The 14,347-nt window shown below is 37.1% G+C and overlaps 1 protein-coding gene and 1 pseudogene across 1 annotated transcript in view; both read left to right on the forward strand.

Annotated features, from left to right (window-relative positions):
* Nucleotides 1-365: 365 nt before the first annotated feature.
* LOC109681950 (dehydrodolichyl diphosphate synthase complex subunit NUS1 pseudogene) lies at nucleotides 366-10,462 on the forward strand (annotated as a pseudogene).
* Nucleotides 9,616-14,347, forward strand: part of LOC141425745 (glucose 1,6-bisphosphate synthase-like) — a 49,870-nt gene continuing 45,138 nt past the window's right edge. The window contains exon 1 of the mRNA XM_074083241.1: nucleotides 9,616-9,750. The gene's annotated coding sequence lies outside the window, so the exon portion shown is untranslated. The remainder of the gene's footprint in view (nucleotides 9,751-14,347) is intronic.

Below are 14,347 nucleotides of genomic sequence, written 5' to 3' on the forward strand. Positions count from 1 at the left end.
TACTCCTCCACCTCTAGCTTCTGCTCACCCACTGACCTCTATCCTGAGCATCATGGGATCTAAAATGGTTCATATACCATGCCCTCCTGCCACTGCCACTGGATCTGGTCCTCTTCACTCTGTTACAGCACATATCACACTCCATTATGGTTACATATTTACATAGCTGATTCTCTTACTTTACTATGAGCTCCTTGCAGAGCGAATCTGTGTTTTTCTTATGCCTCCTGACTTCCAGGTCTACAGGAAGCTTGGTACCAGCATCTGGCATCACTGACAGACAATAGTACCTATGTTCCAGAGTACTGTGTAGGTTGTCTCCATGCCAGCATGGATGTGGTCAGACACATGACAGTGTAGTAGCCATGTTCCTGGGTGATCTGCAAACAGATCAATGGTTTGGAATGTCCCAGGAAAGAGATCATAAACATCTTCTCGGTAAGATTTATCTATCTGCAAAAATTTTTTTTTAAATCTTATGAGTCAACAAAGAAGAAAGAAAAGTAAGAGCAAAGAAACACAGAGTAAGTATAAGTAAGGAAATGGTAAAGAGCAGAAATTCATAAAAGCAAAAATAGAAACAAAATAAAGAAAAAGCAAAGAAATCCAAAGTTGGGTCTTTGAACAGATCAATAAAATTGGCAAAGCTTGTAGTGGCCAGCTTCTATGATACCCCTAGTACCCCCATTTTCTGATATTCATAACCTTTATAGTCTCCTTCTATGCTATATGAGACCACTATTATATGGCAGAAGTAACAGCATTCCATTTGCAAAATTAGACTACAAAAGATACAGCTTCTTAGACCCTTTATTCTCTCCTCTTAGATTAGTCACTCTGGGTGGAGCCAGCTCCTGTGCTATACCTGTATAATGAGGAACTGAAGCATTCAGTCAACAGCCACATGAGTGAACTTGAAAACAGATCTTCTGGCTCCAGTGAAGCCTTTGACAACTGCAGGTCCAGCTAACTTGACTGCAGCCTCATGAGAGATGCCGAATCAGAACCAATTAACTAAGCTATTCCCAGACTACTGACCCAGAGAAACTGAGATAATAAGTGTTTTCTGTCTTAGGCCACTGAGTTTTAGACTAATTTGTTATACAAATCTCTAGACAGACAGATCAGGAAAAAATTAAAAACACAAATTACGGGTATGGGGAAGAGAGAACATCACCAAGACCTTACAAACACAAGAAAGAATAATAAAGAAATATTGTATATAAATAACTCTGTGTCCATAAACTCTATAACTTAAAAGATATGAACAAACTGCCAAATATCACTCAAGAAGCAACAACCCAAATAGCACTATATCTAATAAGGAAGCTTAAATTATATAATATGTAATATTCTAACAGGGCCATATAAAGTCATTGGCACATTCTATCAAACATTTAAAGGAGAAGTAATATCAATCTTAAATAAACTTCTAGAAAATAGAACAGGAGGTAACTCTTTTTTTATTTTTTTCCTTTATTGTTGTGCTGGATAGAGGTAAATTGTGGCATCTGCAAAAGTTCTTACAATTTTTCAAATATATCAAACTTGAGTTCACCCCCTCCACAGCTCTCCTTTATCCTTCCCTCCCCAATTCCTGGAATACTTTCAACAGGTATCATTTTTTATCATTTACATACATGTGTACACGTTTTTGCTCTGTATTCACCCTCCTACCCTTTTCCTTGTCACCTCCCCATCAAATATAACACTTTCAATCACTTTATGAGGCTGGTTTTGCCCTGATACCCAAACCAAACAAATGTAAGAAAAGAAAGCTACAACCAATATTACTCATGAAAATAGATGCAAAATTCTCCAACAAAATGCTAACGAATAAAAAAATAGTGTATCATGACCAAGTAAGGTTTATCCAGGGAATGAAAAGGTGGTTTGGCATCTGAAAATCAATACCATTCATCAGTGGACTAAAGAAGAAAATTATATGAACATTTCTACAGATGCAGAAAAAACACGTGATACAATTTAACATCTGTTTATGATAGAAACTCTCAGCAAACTAAGAATAGAAGGAAAATCCCTCAACCTGGCAATAGGATCTATGAAAAAGCTACTATTAACTTTATAATCAGTAGTGAATGACTGAAGGCTTTCACCCTAAGATTAAGAATAAGACCAAAGATACCTACTTTCCCTAGTCATACTTTAAATTATACTGGAGGTCCTAGCCAGTGAAATAAGACAAGGTAGGAGAGGGGGAAGGCATACAGTTTGAAAATAAAGAAACAAAATCATTATTTACAGACATGATTGTCTATGTAGAAAATCTCCCTAAAAATCTATGAAAAAGCAAGTAAAAAAGTTTCAGAATATAAGGTCAATGTGCAAAAAATCAACTATATTTTTATATATTGGCAATAAATAATTAGAAACTGAAATAAACACAATACCATTTACACCATCACCAAAGTTTAGGTATATGATACACTTAGGTAACATCAAAGAAAATATATGCAAGTCATGTATACTGAAAACTATACTGATGAAATAAATCAAAGAACACCTAAGTAAATAGAGAAATATACCATGATCATAGATTGGAACTCTCAATGTTGTCAAGATAAATTCAAAGCAAATCCAATAAATATCCCAACAGGATTTCAAAATTGTAATCAATAAGCTGTCTCTAAAAATTTAGAACTGATACCAACCCTCCTTAAACTGTTCCACAAAATAGAAAGGGAAGGAAAACTGTCTAACACATTTTATGAAGCCAGTATTACACTCATCCCAAAACCAGAAAAAGACACCTCTAAAAAGAACTATAGTGCAATCTCCTTAATGAACATTGATGCAAAAATCCTTAATAAAATAATGGCAAACCAAATTCAACAACACATCAAAAAGATCATCCACCACGACCAAGTTGGCTTCATCCCAGGAATGCAGGGGTGGTTCAACACACGAAAATAAATAAACATAATAAACCACATTAACAGAAGCAAAGATAAAAACCACTGATCATCTCAATAGATGCAGAAAAAGCCTTTGATAAGATCCAACACCATTTCATGATAAAAGTTGTAAGAAAACTAGGAATAGAAGGAAAGTACCTCAACATTATAAAAGCTATATAGACAAACCTACAGCCAGCGTTATACTTAATGGTGAAAAACTGAAACTATTCCTTCTAAAATCAGGAATGAGACAAGGATGCCCACTATCTCCACTCCTATTCAACATAGTACTGGAATTCCTAGCCAGAGCAATTAGGCAAGAAGAAGGAATAAAAGGAATACAAATAGGTAAAGAAACTGTCAAAACATCCCTATTTGCAGACAATATGATCCAATAACTTAAAGACCAGAAAAACTCTACTCAAAAGCTCCTAGACATCCATCAACAGCTATAGCAAGGTAGCAGGATATAAAATCAACATAGAAAAATCATTAGCATTTCTATATGTTAATAATGAACAAACTGAGAAAGAATATATGAAAACAATACCATTTACAATAGCCTCAAAAAAATAAATGCCTAGGTGTAAACTTAACAAAGAATGTGAAAGACCTCTACAAGGAAAACTATAAACTTCTGAAGAAAGAGATTGAGGAAGACTATAGAAAGTGGAGAGATCTCCCATGCTCATAGATTGGTAGAATCAACATAGTAAAAATGTCTATACTCCCCAAAGTAATCTACATGTTTAATGCAATTCCCATCAAAATCCCAATGACATTCATCAAAGAGATTGAAAAATCTACCGTTAAATTTGTATGGAAACACAGGCGGCCACAAAGAGCCAAGGCAATACTCAGTCAAAAGAACAATGCTGGAGGTATCACAATACCTGACTTCAAACTATATTACAAAGCAATAACAATAAAAACAGCATGGTACTGGCACAAAAACAGACATGAAGATCAGTGCAACAGAATAGAAGACCAGGATATGAAGCCACACAACTATAACCAACTTATCTTTGACAAAGGCACTAAAAATATACGATGGAGAAATAGCAGCCTCTTCAACAAAAACTGCTGGGAAAACTGGTTAGCAGTCTGCAAAAAACTGAAACTAGATCCATGTATATCACCCTATACCAATATTAACTCAAAATGGAGCAAAGATCTTAATATCAGACCACAAACTCTAAAGTTGATACAGGAAGGAGTAGGAAATACTCTAGAGTTAGTAGGTATAGGTAAGAACTTTCTCAATGGAACACCAGCAGCACAGCAACTAAGAGATAGCATAGATAAATGGGACTTTATAAAACTAAAAAGCTTCTGTTCATCAAAAGAAATGGTCTCTAAACTGAAGAGACCATCCACACAGTGGAAGAAAATATTTGCCAGCTACACATCAGACAAAGGACTGATAACCAGAATATACAGGGAACTCAAAAAACTAAATTCTCCCAAAATTAATGAACCAATAAAGAAATGGGCAAGTGAACTAAACAGAACTTTCTCAAAAGAAGAAATTCAAATGGCCAAAAACACATGAAAAAATGCTCACCACCTCTAACAAAAAAGGAAATGCAAATTAAAACTACACTAAGATTCCACCTCACCCCTGTCAGAATAGCCATCATTAGCAACACCACTAACAACAAGTGTTGGCAAGGATACGGGGGAAAAAGGAACCATTTTACACTACTGGTGGGAATGCAAACTAGTACAACCACTCTGGAAAAAAAGTGGAGGCGTCTTAAAAATCTAAACATAGATCTACCATATGATCCAGCAATACCACTCTTGGGGATATACCCAAAAGAATGTGACACAGGTTACTCCAGAGGCACCTGCACACCCAGGTTTATTGCGGCACTATTCACAATAGCCAAGTTACGGAAACAGCCAAGATGCCCCACTACTGATGAATGGATCAAGAAAATGTGGTATCTATACACAACGGAATTTTATGCAGCCATGAAGAAGAATGACATGTTATCATTCGCTGGTAAATGGATGGAATTGGAGAACATCATTCTGAGTGAGGTTAGCATGGCCCAAAAGACGAAAAATTGTATGTTCTCCCTCATATGTGGACATTAGATCAAGGGCAAACACAACAAGGGGATTGGACTTTGAGCACATGATAAAAGCGAGAGCACACAAGGGAGGGGTGAGGATACGTAAGACACCTAAAAAATTAGCTAGCATTTGTTGCCCTCAACACAGAGAAACTAAAGCAGATACCTTAAAAGCAAGTGAGGCTAATAGGAGAAGGGGAACAGGAACTAGAGAAAAGGTTAGATCAAAAAGAATTAACTTAGAAGGTAACACACATGCACAGGAAATCAATGCATGTCAACTCCCTGTATAGCTATCCTTAGCTCAACTAGCAAAAACCCTTGGTCCTTCCTATTATTGCTTATGCTCTCTCTACAACAAAATTAGAGATAAGGGCAAAATAGTTTCTGCGTGGTATCGAGGGTGTTGGGGGGAGATGGAGGGGGTGGAGTGGGTGGTAAGGGAGTGGGTGGGGCAGGGGGTGAAATGACCCAAGCATTGTATATACATATGAATAATAAAACAATAAAAATTAAAAATACATAAATAAAATAAAATTTGGAGTTATGACATTTAAAAGTGCAATAAATGAAATAAAATACTAAGGAGCTTTACAACAGAGTCAAATGGCAAAAAAATCAGTGAACTAGAATATAGATCAATAGAAATTATCCTACCTAAATAGACAGAAAACCTTGAAGGAACTGTGGGACAACATATGTCCTAAAACATGTGTAACAACTGTCCACAGGAAGAGAGGAGAACAAAAAGGGAATGAAAAAATATGTAAAGAAATAATGGCCAAAATTTGATCTACAACATTAATGTACACATCAAGGAAGCTTAGTGAACTACAATTTAATAAATACAAAGATATCCACAAATAGATTTAGCTTTGGCAAACTTTGAAAAGAAGAAGAGATAATATAGAAACCTGAAACAGAAAAACAAACAAACAAAAAATTCATCACATACAAGAAACCATCAACATGATTAATGGCTGACGTGCCATTGGAACATTGGAGACCCAAAGACAATGGGATGATATACTCAGCGTGTTGGAGGAGAAATGTCAGCCATGAACACTATATCCAGAAAATTATCCTTCAAAAATAAAAGCAAGATAAAGACATTCTAAGTAAATAAAATTAGCAAGTGTTTTGCTGGCCACCTTTCCTTCCAAAGAATATTAAAGTCCTCCAGAATAAAAGGAAATGATACCAGAAAGTAAGTTGGATCCACAGGAAGAAATGAAAAGTACTAGAAATGGTAAATACAAGAGTTAATATAAAATGTTCTATAAACACATTTTTCCTTACTTCTCTTAACTTCTTTAAAAGTCATAAGAAAGTATAAAGCACTAAGTATAACACTGTCTATCTCACAAAGGAGTACCTTAAAAGCAATTGAGGCCAATAGAAGAGGACCAGGAACTAGAGAAAAGGTCAGATCAAAAGAATTAACCTAGAAGGTAACACACATGCACAGGAAATCAATGCCAGTCAACTCCCTGTATACCTATCCTTATCTCAACTAGCAAAAACCCTTGTTCCTTCCTATTATTGCTTATACTCTCTCTTCAACAAAATTAGAAATAAGGGCAAAATAGTTTCTGCCGGGTGTCGAGGGGGTTGGGGGGAGAGGGAGGGGGTGGAGATATGACCCAAGCATTGTATGCACATATGAATAATAAAACAATAAAAATTATAAAAAGAGCTTTATTGGAGCAAAGTTTATATATTTTACCAGAATTTAATTGGTAAAAATAAGAAGTATATTATGGTAAGTGAAGATGCCCATTACAATTCCTAGACCAAATAAAGAAAGAATATGTAAGTTTCAAAAAATCAGCAGAACAATTAAAATAGCATACTAAAAATGTAAGAAGGCAGTAAAGAAGGACCAGAGGAACAAAAAAGACAGAAGCATAAAGGACGATAATTAGTCAAATGACAAATGTAAATCCAAATAGAAGTATGTTAAATTGAACAGTCTAAAGACTCAGTCGAGCTGGGTCCAGTGACTCATGTCTATAATCCTAGGCTCATGAGAGGCTGAGATCAGGAAGATGGCTGTTTGAGCCCAGACAAATAATTCTAGAGATACCCTCTCTAAAATAATCAGAACAAAATGGAATGGAGGCATGGCTCAAGCAGTAGCACACCTGTTCTTCAAGCACGTAGCCCTGAGTTCAAACTCCGGTACCACCATAAAAAAAAAGCAACAACCAACTACAATAATTACAGATTTCCATTCCCCATTTTCAATTGTTGATAAAAGCTAGACAGAAAATCAGGAAGGATCCAGAGGACTTGAACAACACTGTGAACCTAGTCTACCAAACTGACATCAGAACATTTCACCCAATCGCTTCAGAACTTCAGAATAAACCTTCTTTACAAGAGCACATATGTCATTCTCCAGGATAGACATAAAATCAGCCTCAACAAATTTAACAGGATTGATATTATACAAACATGTTTTCTAATTACAATGGAATTAAATTAGATATCATCTACAGAAAGACATCTTGGAAATCATCCAAATATTTGCAAGTAAAACAACACATGTCTAATAACCCATGAGTCAAAGAAGAAACCACAAGGGCAATTGTAAAATAGTTGGCATGAATTAAAATGAAGATAAAACATGTCAAAACCTATGAGATGCAAGTAAAACAATGAAGTCACATCCTCCAGCACCTACAATAGAAGTAAGAAGAGTCTCGGATCAATAAGCTTTCACTTGGTGGTACTGGGGTTTGAAATTGGGGCCTCACACTTGCTAGGCAGGCACTCTACAACCCAACCCACTCCCCCAGCCCTCGAGATAGGGTCTCATGAACTACTGGCCCAAGTTGGCTTGGAACACTGATCCTCCTGATCTCTGCCTTCTGAGTAGCTAGGATTACAGGTGTGGGCCACTGGTATCCAGCAATAAACTTTAAGAAACTAGAAAAGTGTCTACTTTAAGAAACTAGAAAAAGAAGAGGAAACAACTACAAATCAAACAGAATAAAGAAAAAAATGATAGTGATTGGAGCATAAATCAATGAAAGAAAATATTAAAATATATAAAATAGATGGAAACATAGTTTGTTCTTTGTAAAGATCAACAAAATTGAAAAACCTTTGTCTAGACTAAGCAAGCAAGAAAGAGAAGGTGCACAAATCACCAAAGTCAGGGACAAAAGAGGGGATGTAATTAACAATATAAAAATCAAACAGTGCCTAAGGGAGTATTAGAAACAAATTAGTGTCAAAATGTTAGACAATAGAGATGAAACTGACAAATTGCTAGGCGCGTTTTCTTAAAAAACTGACTCAAAAAGGAAAACTTTCTAGTTCATTCTATGAGGGAAGAGTAACAACTTAGATCAAGACATCACAAAAAAACTACAGACAAATATTCCATATGAATGTAGACATAGAAATTCTTAGCAAAATGTTAGCAAATCAAATCCAGAAACATTAAAAAAGTATCATACACCATGACCAAGTGAGATTTATCCCATTATTTCAATGTTGCAAACCAATTAATTTAATATAACATATAAATAGATTTGTGCATAAATTCATGATCAGCTCAATGGAGGCAGAAACACATTCAACAAGATCCAGTAATTAAGTAAAAACTCTCACCAGGGCCGGTGGAGTGGCTCAAGTGATAAGAGCGCCTGCCTGGTAAGGTGAGGCCCTGAGATCAAACTCCAGTGCACCACAAAAAAAAAAAAAAAAGAAAAGAAAGAAAGAAAAGAAAAGAAAAACGCTCAATAAACCAGAAATTAAAGGCAATGTCTTCAATCTGGCAGAAGGTAACTAAGAAAACACCAACTCATGTCATAATTAATGGAGGAAATCCAAATGCTTTCTTTCCAAAACTAAGAATAAGACAAGGATGTCCGCTCTTTCCACTATGATTAGGTATTGCCTGAAGGTTCTAACCAGAATAGCAAGACAAAAGAAAATATTTTAAAGTATACAGATTGGTAAGGGAAAAGTAAAAGCGTCTTTATTAAAGATGACTCTATGCATAGAAAATCCCAAGGAATCCACTAAACACCCACTAGTAAACAAGGTTAACAAGACAGTAAGATAGGAAATCAACACTCAAAATAAACTATATTTTTATATACTAGCAACAAAAACTCCAAAAATGAAATAAAAAAGGCTAACTTTGAAACACACGAAACAAAAAACGCAAATCGTAAACATTAAAACTAAGGCACGGCCGCCAAGGGAGGAGGAAGGGGGCGGCGGGGGCGAGGCGAGGTGTGGGCGGGGGAAAGGGGTTTGGGCGCGGGGACGGGGGCCGCGGGTGTGGAGGGCGGGAGAGGAGGCGCCCGAACGCCACAAGAGCATCACGGGGCCGTGCGACCTGGTGTGGCGGCTGCTGCACGCGCCGCTCCGCCCGCACCGCACGCTCAGCTCCCGGCTCCGCGTCCGCTGCGGCGCCTGGAACCCGCTCTGGCGGCGCTGCTGTGGCGCCGCCTCCGCTGCGGTCCTAGCGCCGCTCGGCTTCACGCTCCGCAAACCGCCGGCCGTCGGCAGGAACCGTGGTCACCAGCGGCAGCCTCGCGGGGTCCGGGTCCCGCCGCCGCCCACCCGCGGCTGCGCTGGCGCGCGGACGGTTGCTCCCTGCAGAAGCTGCCTGGGCGCAGGGGCCTGATCGTCACTGAGCAGGAGCAGGAGCCCAGCTTCTCGGACATCGCCAGCCTCGTGGTGTGGTGTATGGCGTGGGGATCTCCTACGTTAGCGTCACGACCACCAAGGTATTTTCAAAAAAAATAATTCTAGACTGATGGATGAAATTTTAAAACAACAGCAGGAACTTTGGGGCCTGGATTGTTCCAAATACTCAGCAGAGTTTGCAAACAGTAATGACAAAGATGATCAAGTTTTAAATTGCCATTCAGCAGTGAAGGTGCTGTCCGCAGAAGATGGAAAAGCAGATATTGTGAGAGCTGCTCAGGACTTTTGCCAGTTAGTAGCCCAGCAGCACAAGAAATCAGCAGATTTGGATGTAGATATGTTGGACAATTTACTTCGTTCAAATGGTTTTCCTGATCCTGATTTAGTATTGAAGTTTGGTCCTGTGGGCAGCACATTAGGCTTTCTTTCTTGGCAAATCAGATTGACTGAAATTATCTCTTTGCCTTCCCACCTAAACATCAGTTATGAGGACTTTTTCTCTGCCCTTCGTCAGTATGCAGCCTGTGAACAGCGTTTGGGAACGTAACGATCACTGGTTGTGTAATTTGATTTCAGGCTTTAGAGAAAAGGACCCAAGTGACTCTGATGTTTACAAAGCACCCATGAAACCCTGTACACACTTTATTCATATTCCTCATAATTTATCAGCAAACAAAAAGTGTCTTACTTGAGAGTGACTGAGAGAGAGAGAGAGAGAGAGAGAGAGAGAGAGAGAGTGTGTGCATGTGTGTATATAGAAATAAACTTACAAATGTGGGGACAATTGGAAAATGCAGTACATAAACCTATAACTTAGAGCAATTAGCAGCAATGTTTTAGGAGCTGAGATTTCAGACTTAAAGGCTTCAACTCTACTACTTCCCTGTTTTTGTGGGGAGTGGAGGGAGTGATTAGAGCTGTTTGGGGAGGGGAATACTTTCTGTAGGTTTTCCCCAAAAGCAAGAAGCATAAAATGTTAAGTTTAGATTAAGAACTAAAAAGCTATCAGGTGCCTCTGAAAGTGGCTCAGTCCTTTTATGATACCATCCAATTTTTAAAACCCGGTTTTATAAATAAGCACTGAGGCCTGGAATTATAAGGCAAGCAAATTCTCCTCCCTTATTATGAAAAATCTACACTGGCCCTATTCTTTTTTCTGAACTTTTGGTAAAAACGTAATGAGAATACTTTGATTTGGGCTCAAGTGGGAGACTTCTAATGACGATTTTATATTTGAAGAGCTCCACACTCAGCATATCTCAATGCTCAAAAAGCCCAACTAAAAGAATCCAAACCAAAATCAGCCAACTTAGCCTTAACACACACTTCTTTTCTTTTTTTGAATATTGTTAATCAATATAAACAATGTATATAGAATTTCCTTTTCTGAGAACCTGATTATCTGTCATTTTATTCTCTTGTGTGAATTGGGCATTTCATACATTTATCTAATTTATTGTTATTGGCATATATTAAAGTGTTCATTCTACTTCCACATATGCACATAATGTACTTTGATTGTATTCACCCCTCTATGACCCTTTCTTATGGGTGACTCTGCCAACAGGGTGCAGGTTCCACTCTATTCCAATCTGTGTTGCTGTGTATGTCCACACAGCAATGCAGAAGTGGCCCCGCTGACTAATACAGCAATACCATATTTGTCATGGAAATCAGGTGGTCTTTTCTGGTGGCTCTGCCTTGCCATTGTTTGCTGAATTCTTTGAACTTGGAGATGAGTTAGTGCATTTTTGGCCAAGGGAAACCATTGCGAAGCTGAAGCTAGAACTATAGCAACTTCAGCTGGTGGTTTGGTGCAAACTCACCCCCCAGGGAGTTATTTCAGTTTTCTTGAATTTGTTGAGACTTTTTTTGTGTCCTAAAATATGATCTATTTTGGAGAAAGTCCCACGAGCTATAGAAAAAATATGTATTGCCTGGTTGTTGGGTGAAATACTCTGTAGACATCTATTATGTCCATTCAGTCTAACCTGTGCAGAAGCGCTGATGTTTTCTTTGTTGATCTTTCGTCTGGATGACCTACCTATCGGTGACAGTGGGGTACTCAGGTGTCCCACTATCATCACTGTGTTAGGGTCTATCTGTGCACTTAGGCCCTTTAGAGTTTTTTAATGAAGATGGTTACCCCTATGTTTGGTGCACATATGTGAAGAACTGATATTTCCTCTTAATGAAATGTTCCTTTCATTAATACGAAGTGACCTTCATTGTCTCTTCTGACTGATTTTAGTCTGAAGTCTACCTTGTCAGATATGAGTATAGCTACTCCAGCCATTTATGGGGTCTATTCTTAGTTCTTTATATGTTCTAGAATATCAATTTCCTGTCAGATGAACATCTGACAAAGATTTTTCTCCTGTTCTATATACAGTTTCTTCATTCTGTTGATTGCTTTTTTTTTTTTTGCTGTACAAAAGCTTTTTGATTTGATACAGTCCCATTTGTCAGCTCTTGCTGTTATTTCCTAAGCTATTAGAGTCCTACTCAGAAAATCATTGCCTATGCCTGCATCTTGAAGTATTTCCCCTATATTTTCCTGTAGTATTTTCTAACTTTCAGGCCTGACATTAAAGTCTTTGATGCATTTTGAATTTGTTTTTGTGCAGGGTGAAATCTAGTTTCAGTCTCTTGTGTGTAGATATCCAGTTTTCTTAGCACCATTTGTTAAAGAGTCTGTCTTTCTCCAATGTGTGTTTCTGGCATTCTATAAAGAAGTAAATGTCAGTATATGTTTGTACTTATTCCTGGGTCTTCTATTTCATTGGTCTATGTGTCTGTTTTTGTGCTAGTACCATGCTGTTTTTGTTTCTATGACTCTGTAGTATAATTTGAAGTCAGGTATTGTGATACCTCCAGCATTGCTCTTCTTGCTCAGGATAGCTTTGGCTATTTAAGGTCTTTTATGTTTCCATATGAATTTTAGGATTCTATTTTTCTATTTATGTGAATAATGTCATGGAATTTTGATGGGGATTTCATTGAATTGTATAATCATTTTTGGTAATATGGCCAATTTCACATTTACTCTGCTGATACATGAACATGGGAGGTCTTTCCATCTTGTAGTGTCTTCTTTAGTTTCTTTCTTTGGTACTTTATAGTTTTCATTGTAAGATGTCTTTAACATCTCTGGCTATGTTTTGCCTAGGTATTTTTTTTAGGCTATTGTGCATAGAATTGCATTCCTGACTTCCTTTTCAGTGAGTTCATCATTGGTGTATAGACAAGCTACTGATTTTTGTATGTTGGTTTTGTATCCTGCTACTTTGTTGAACATGTGCATCAGATCTTCAAGTCTTCTACTGAATTCTTTAGAATCTTTTAAGTGTAAGATTATATTATCTGCAAACAGAGATAGTTTTACTTCATCCTATACTATTTGTATCTCTTTTGTTTCTTTTGCTTGCCTTATCATTCTGGCTAAGGATTCAAGCACTAATGGAATAAGAGTGATGATAGTGGACACCCTTGTCCCATTCTGGACATTAGAGGAAATGCTTTCAGTTTTTCCCCATTTTGTATAATGCTGGTTATACATTTGTCACATATAGGCTTTATTATATCGAAACATTAACCTTCTGTTCCTAGTTTCTATAGAGCTTTACCATAAGAGGTATTGAATTGTGACAAGGCTAGTTCTACATCTATTCAAATGATTATGTGACTTTTGTCCTTGCTTCGGAATTATATGTATTCTGTATTATTTGCTGTGTCATGTTTACCAATTTGTGTATGTTAAACCATCTTGCATTCCAGGAATTAAGACAACTTGATCATGATGTATGATCTTCTTCATGTGCTGCTGAGTCCCATTTGTAGGTGTTTTATTTTGCATTTTTGCATTTATATTCATCAAGAAAATTGATGTATAGTTTCCCTTTATTTGTTGTGTTCTTCTTTGGTTTTGTGTCAGGCTAATACTGGATTCATAGAATAAGTTTGGAAGTGTTGTTTCCCTGTGTACTTTGTGGACTAGTTTGAGGAGCATTTGTGTTAGTTCTTCTTTATAGGTCTGATAGAATTCAGCAACAAATCCATCACATCTTGGGATTTTCTTTGTTGGAAGGTTTTTTTATTACTGTTTCAATCTCACTGTTATGGATATGTTTCTGTAATTTGTATCTTCTTGGTTCAATTTGTGTGGGTCATATGTAAATTTATTAGCTTCTAGGTTTTCCAATTCATTGGAATGTAAGTTTTTAAACTGTTTGCCAATGATCCTTTGTATTATTGTATTATTATCATTTTTACCTCATATTTTTAAATTAATTTTGGTCTTTCTTTTAGTTAGTTTGTCTAAGAATCTGTCAATGTTGTTTATTTTTTTCAAAGAACCAACTCCCTTGTTTCACTGATCCTTTGTACTGTTCTTTCAGTTTCCATTTTGTTAATTTCAGCTCTAATCTTTATTATTCCTTTTCTTCTACTAATTTGGGGATTGACTTCCTTGTCTTTCTAAGACATCAAAGTGCATCATTAGGGTTCCATTTGAGATCTCTATGATTTTTTAAATGTAGGCACTCATAGCTATAAGCTTCCCACTTGGAACCACTTTTATTGTGACCCAAAGGTTCTGTTATGTTGTTTTTTCATTTTCATTTTCTTCTGAGAACTTTTTTATTTCCACACCTATTCCTTCAACGGTCACTGAACATT

This window comes from Castor canadensis, chromosome 1 (genome assembly GCF_047511655.1).
Source record: "Castor canadensis chromosome 1, mCasCan1.hap1v2, whole genome shotgun sequence".
In the NCBI taxonomy this organism is placed as follows: Eukaryota; Metazoa; Chordata; class Mammalia; order Rodentia; family Castoridae; genus Castor; species Castor canadensis.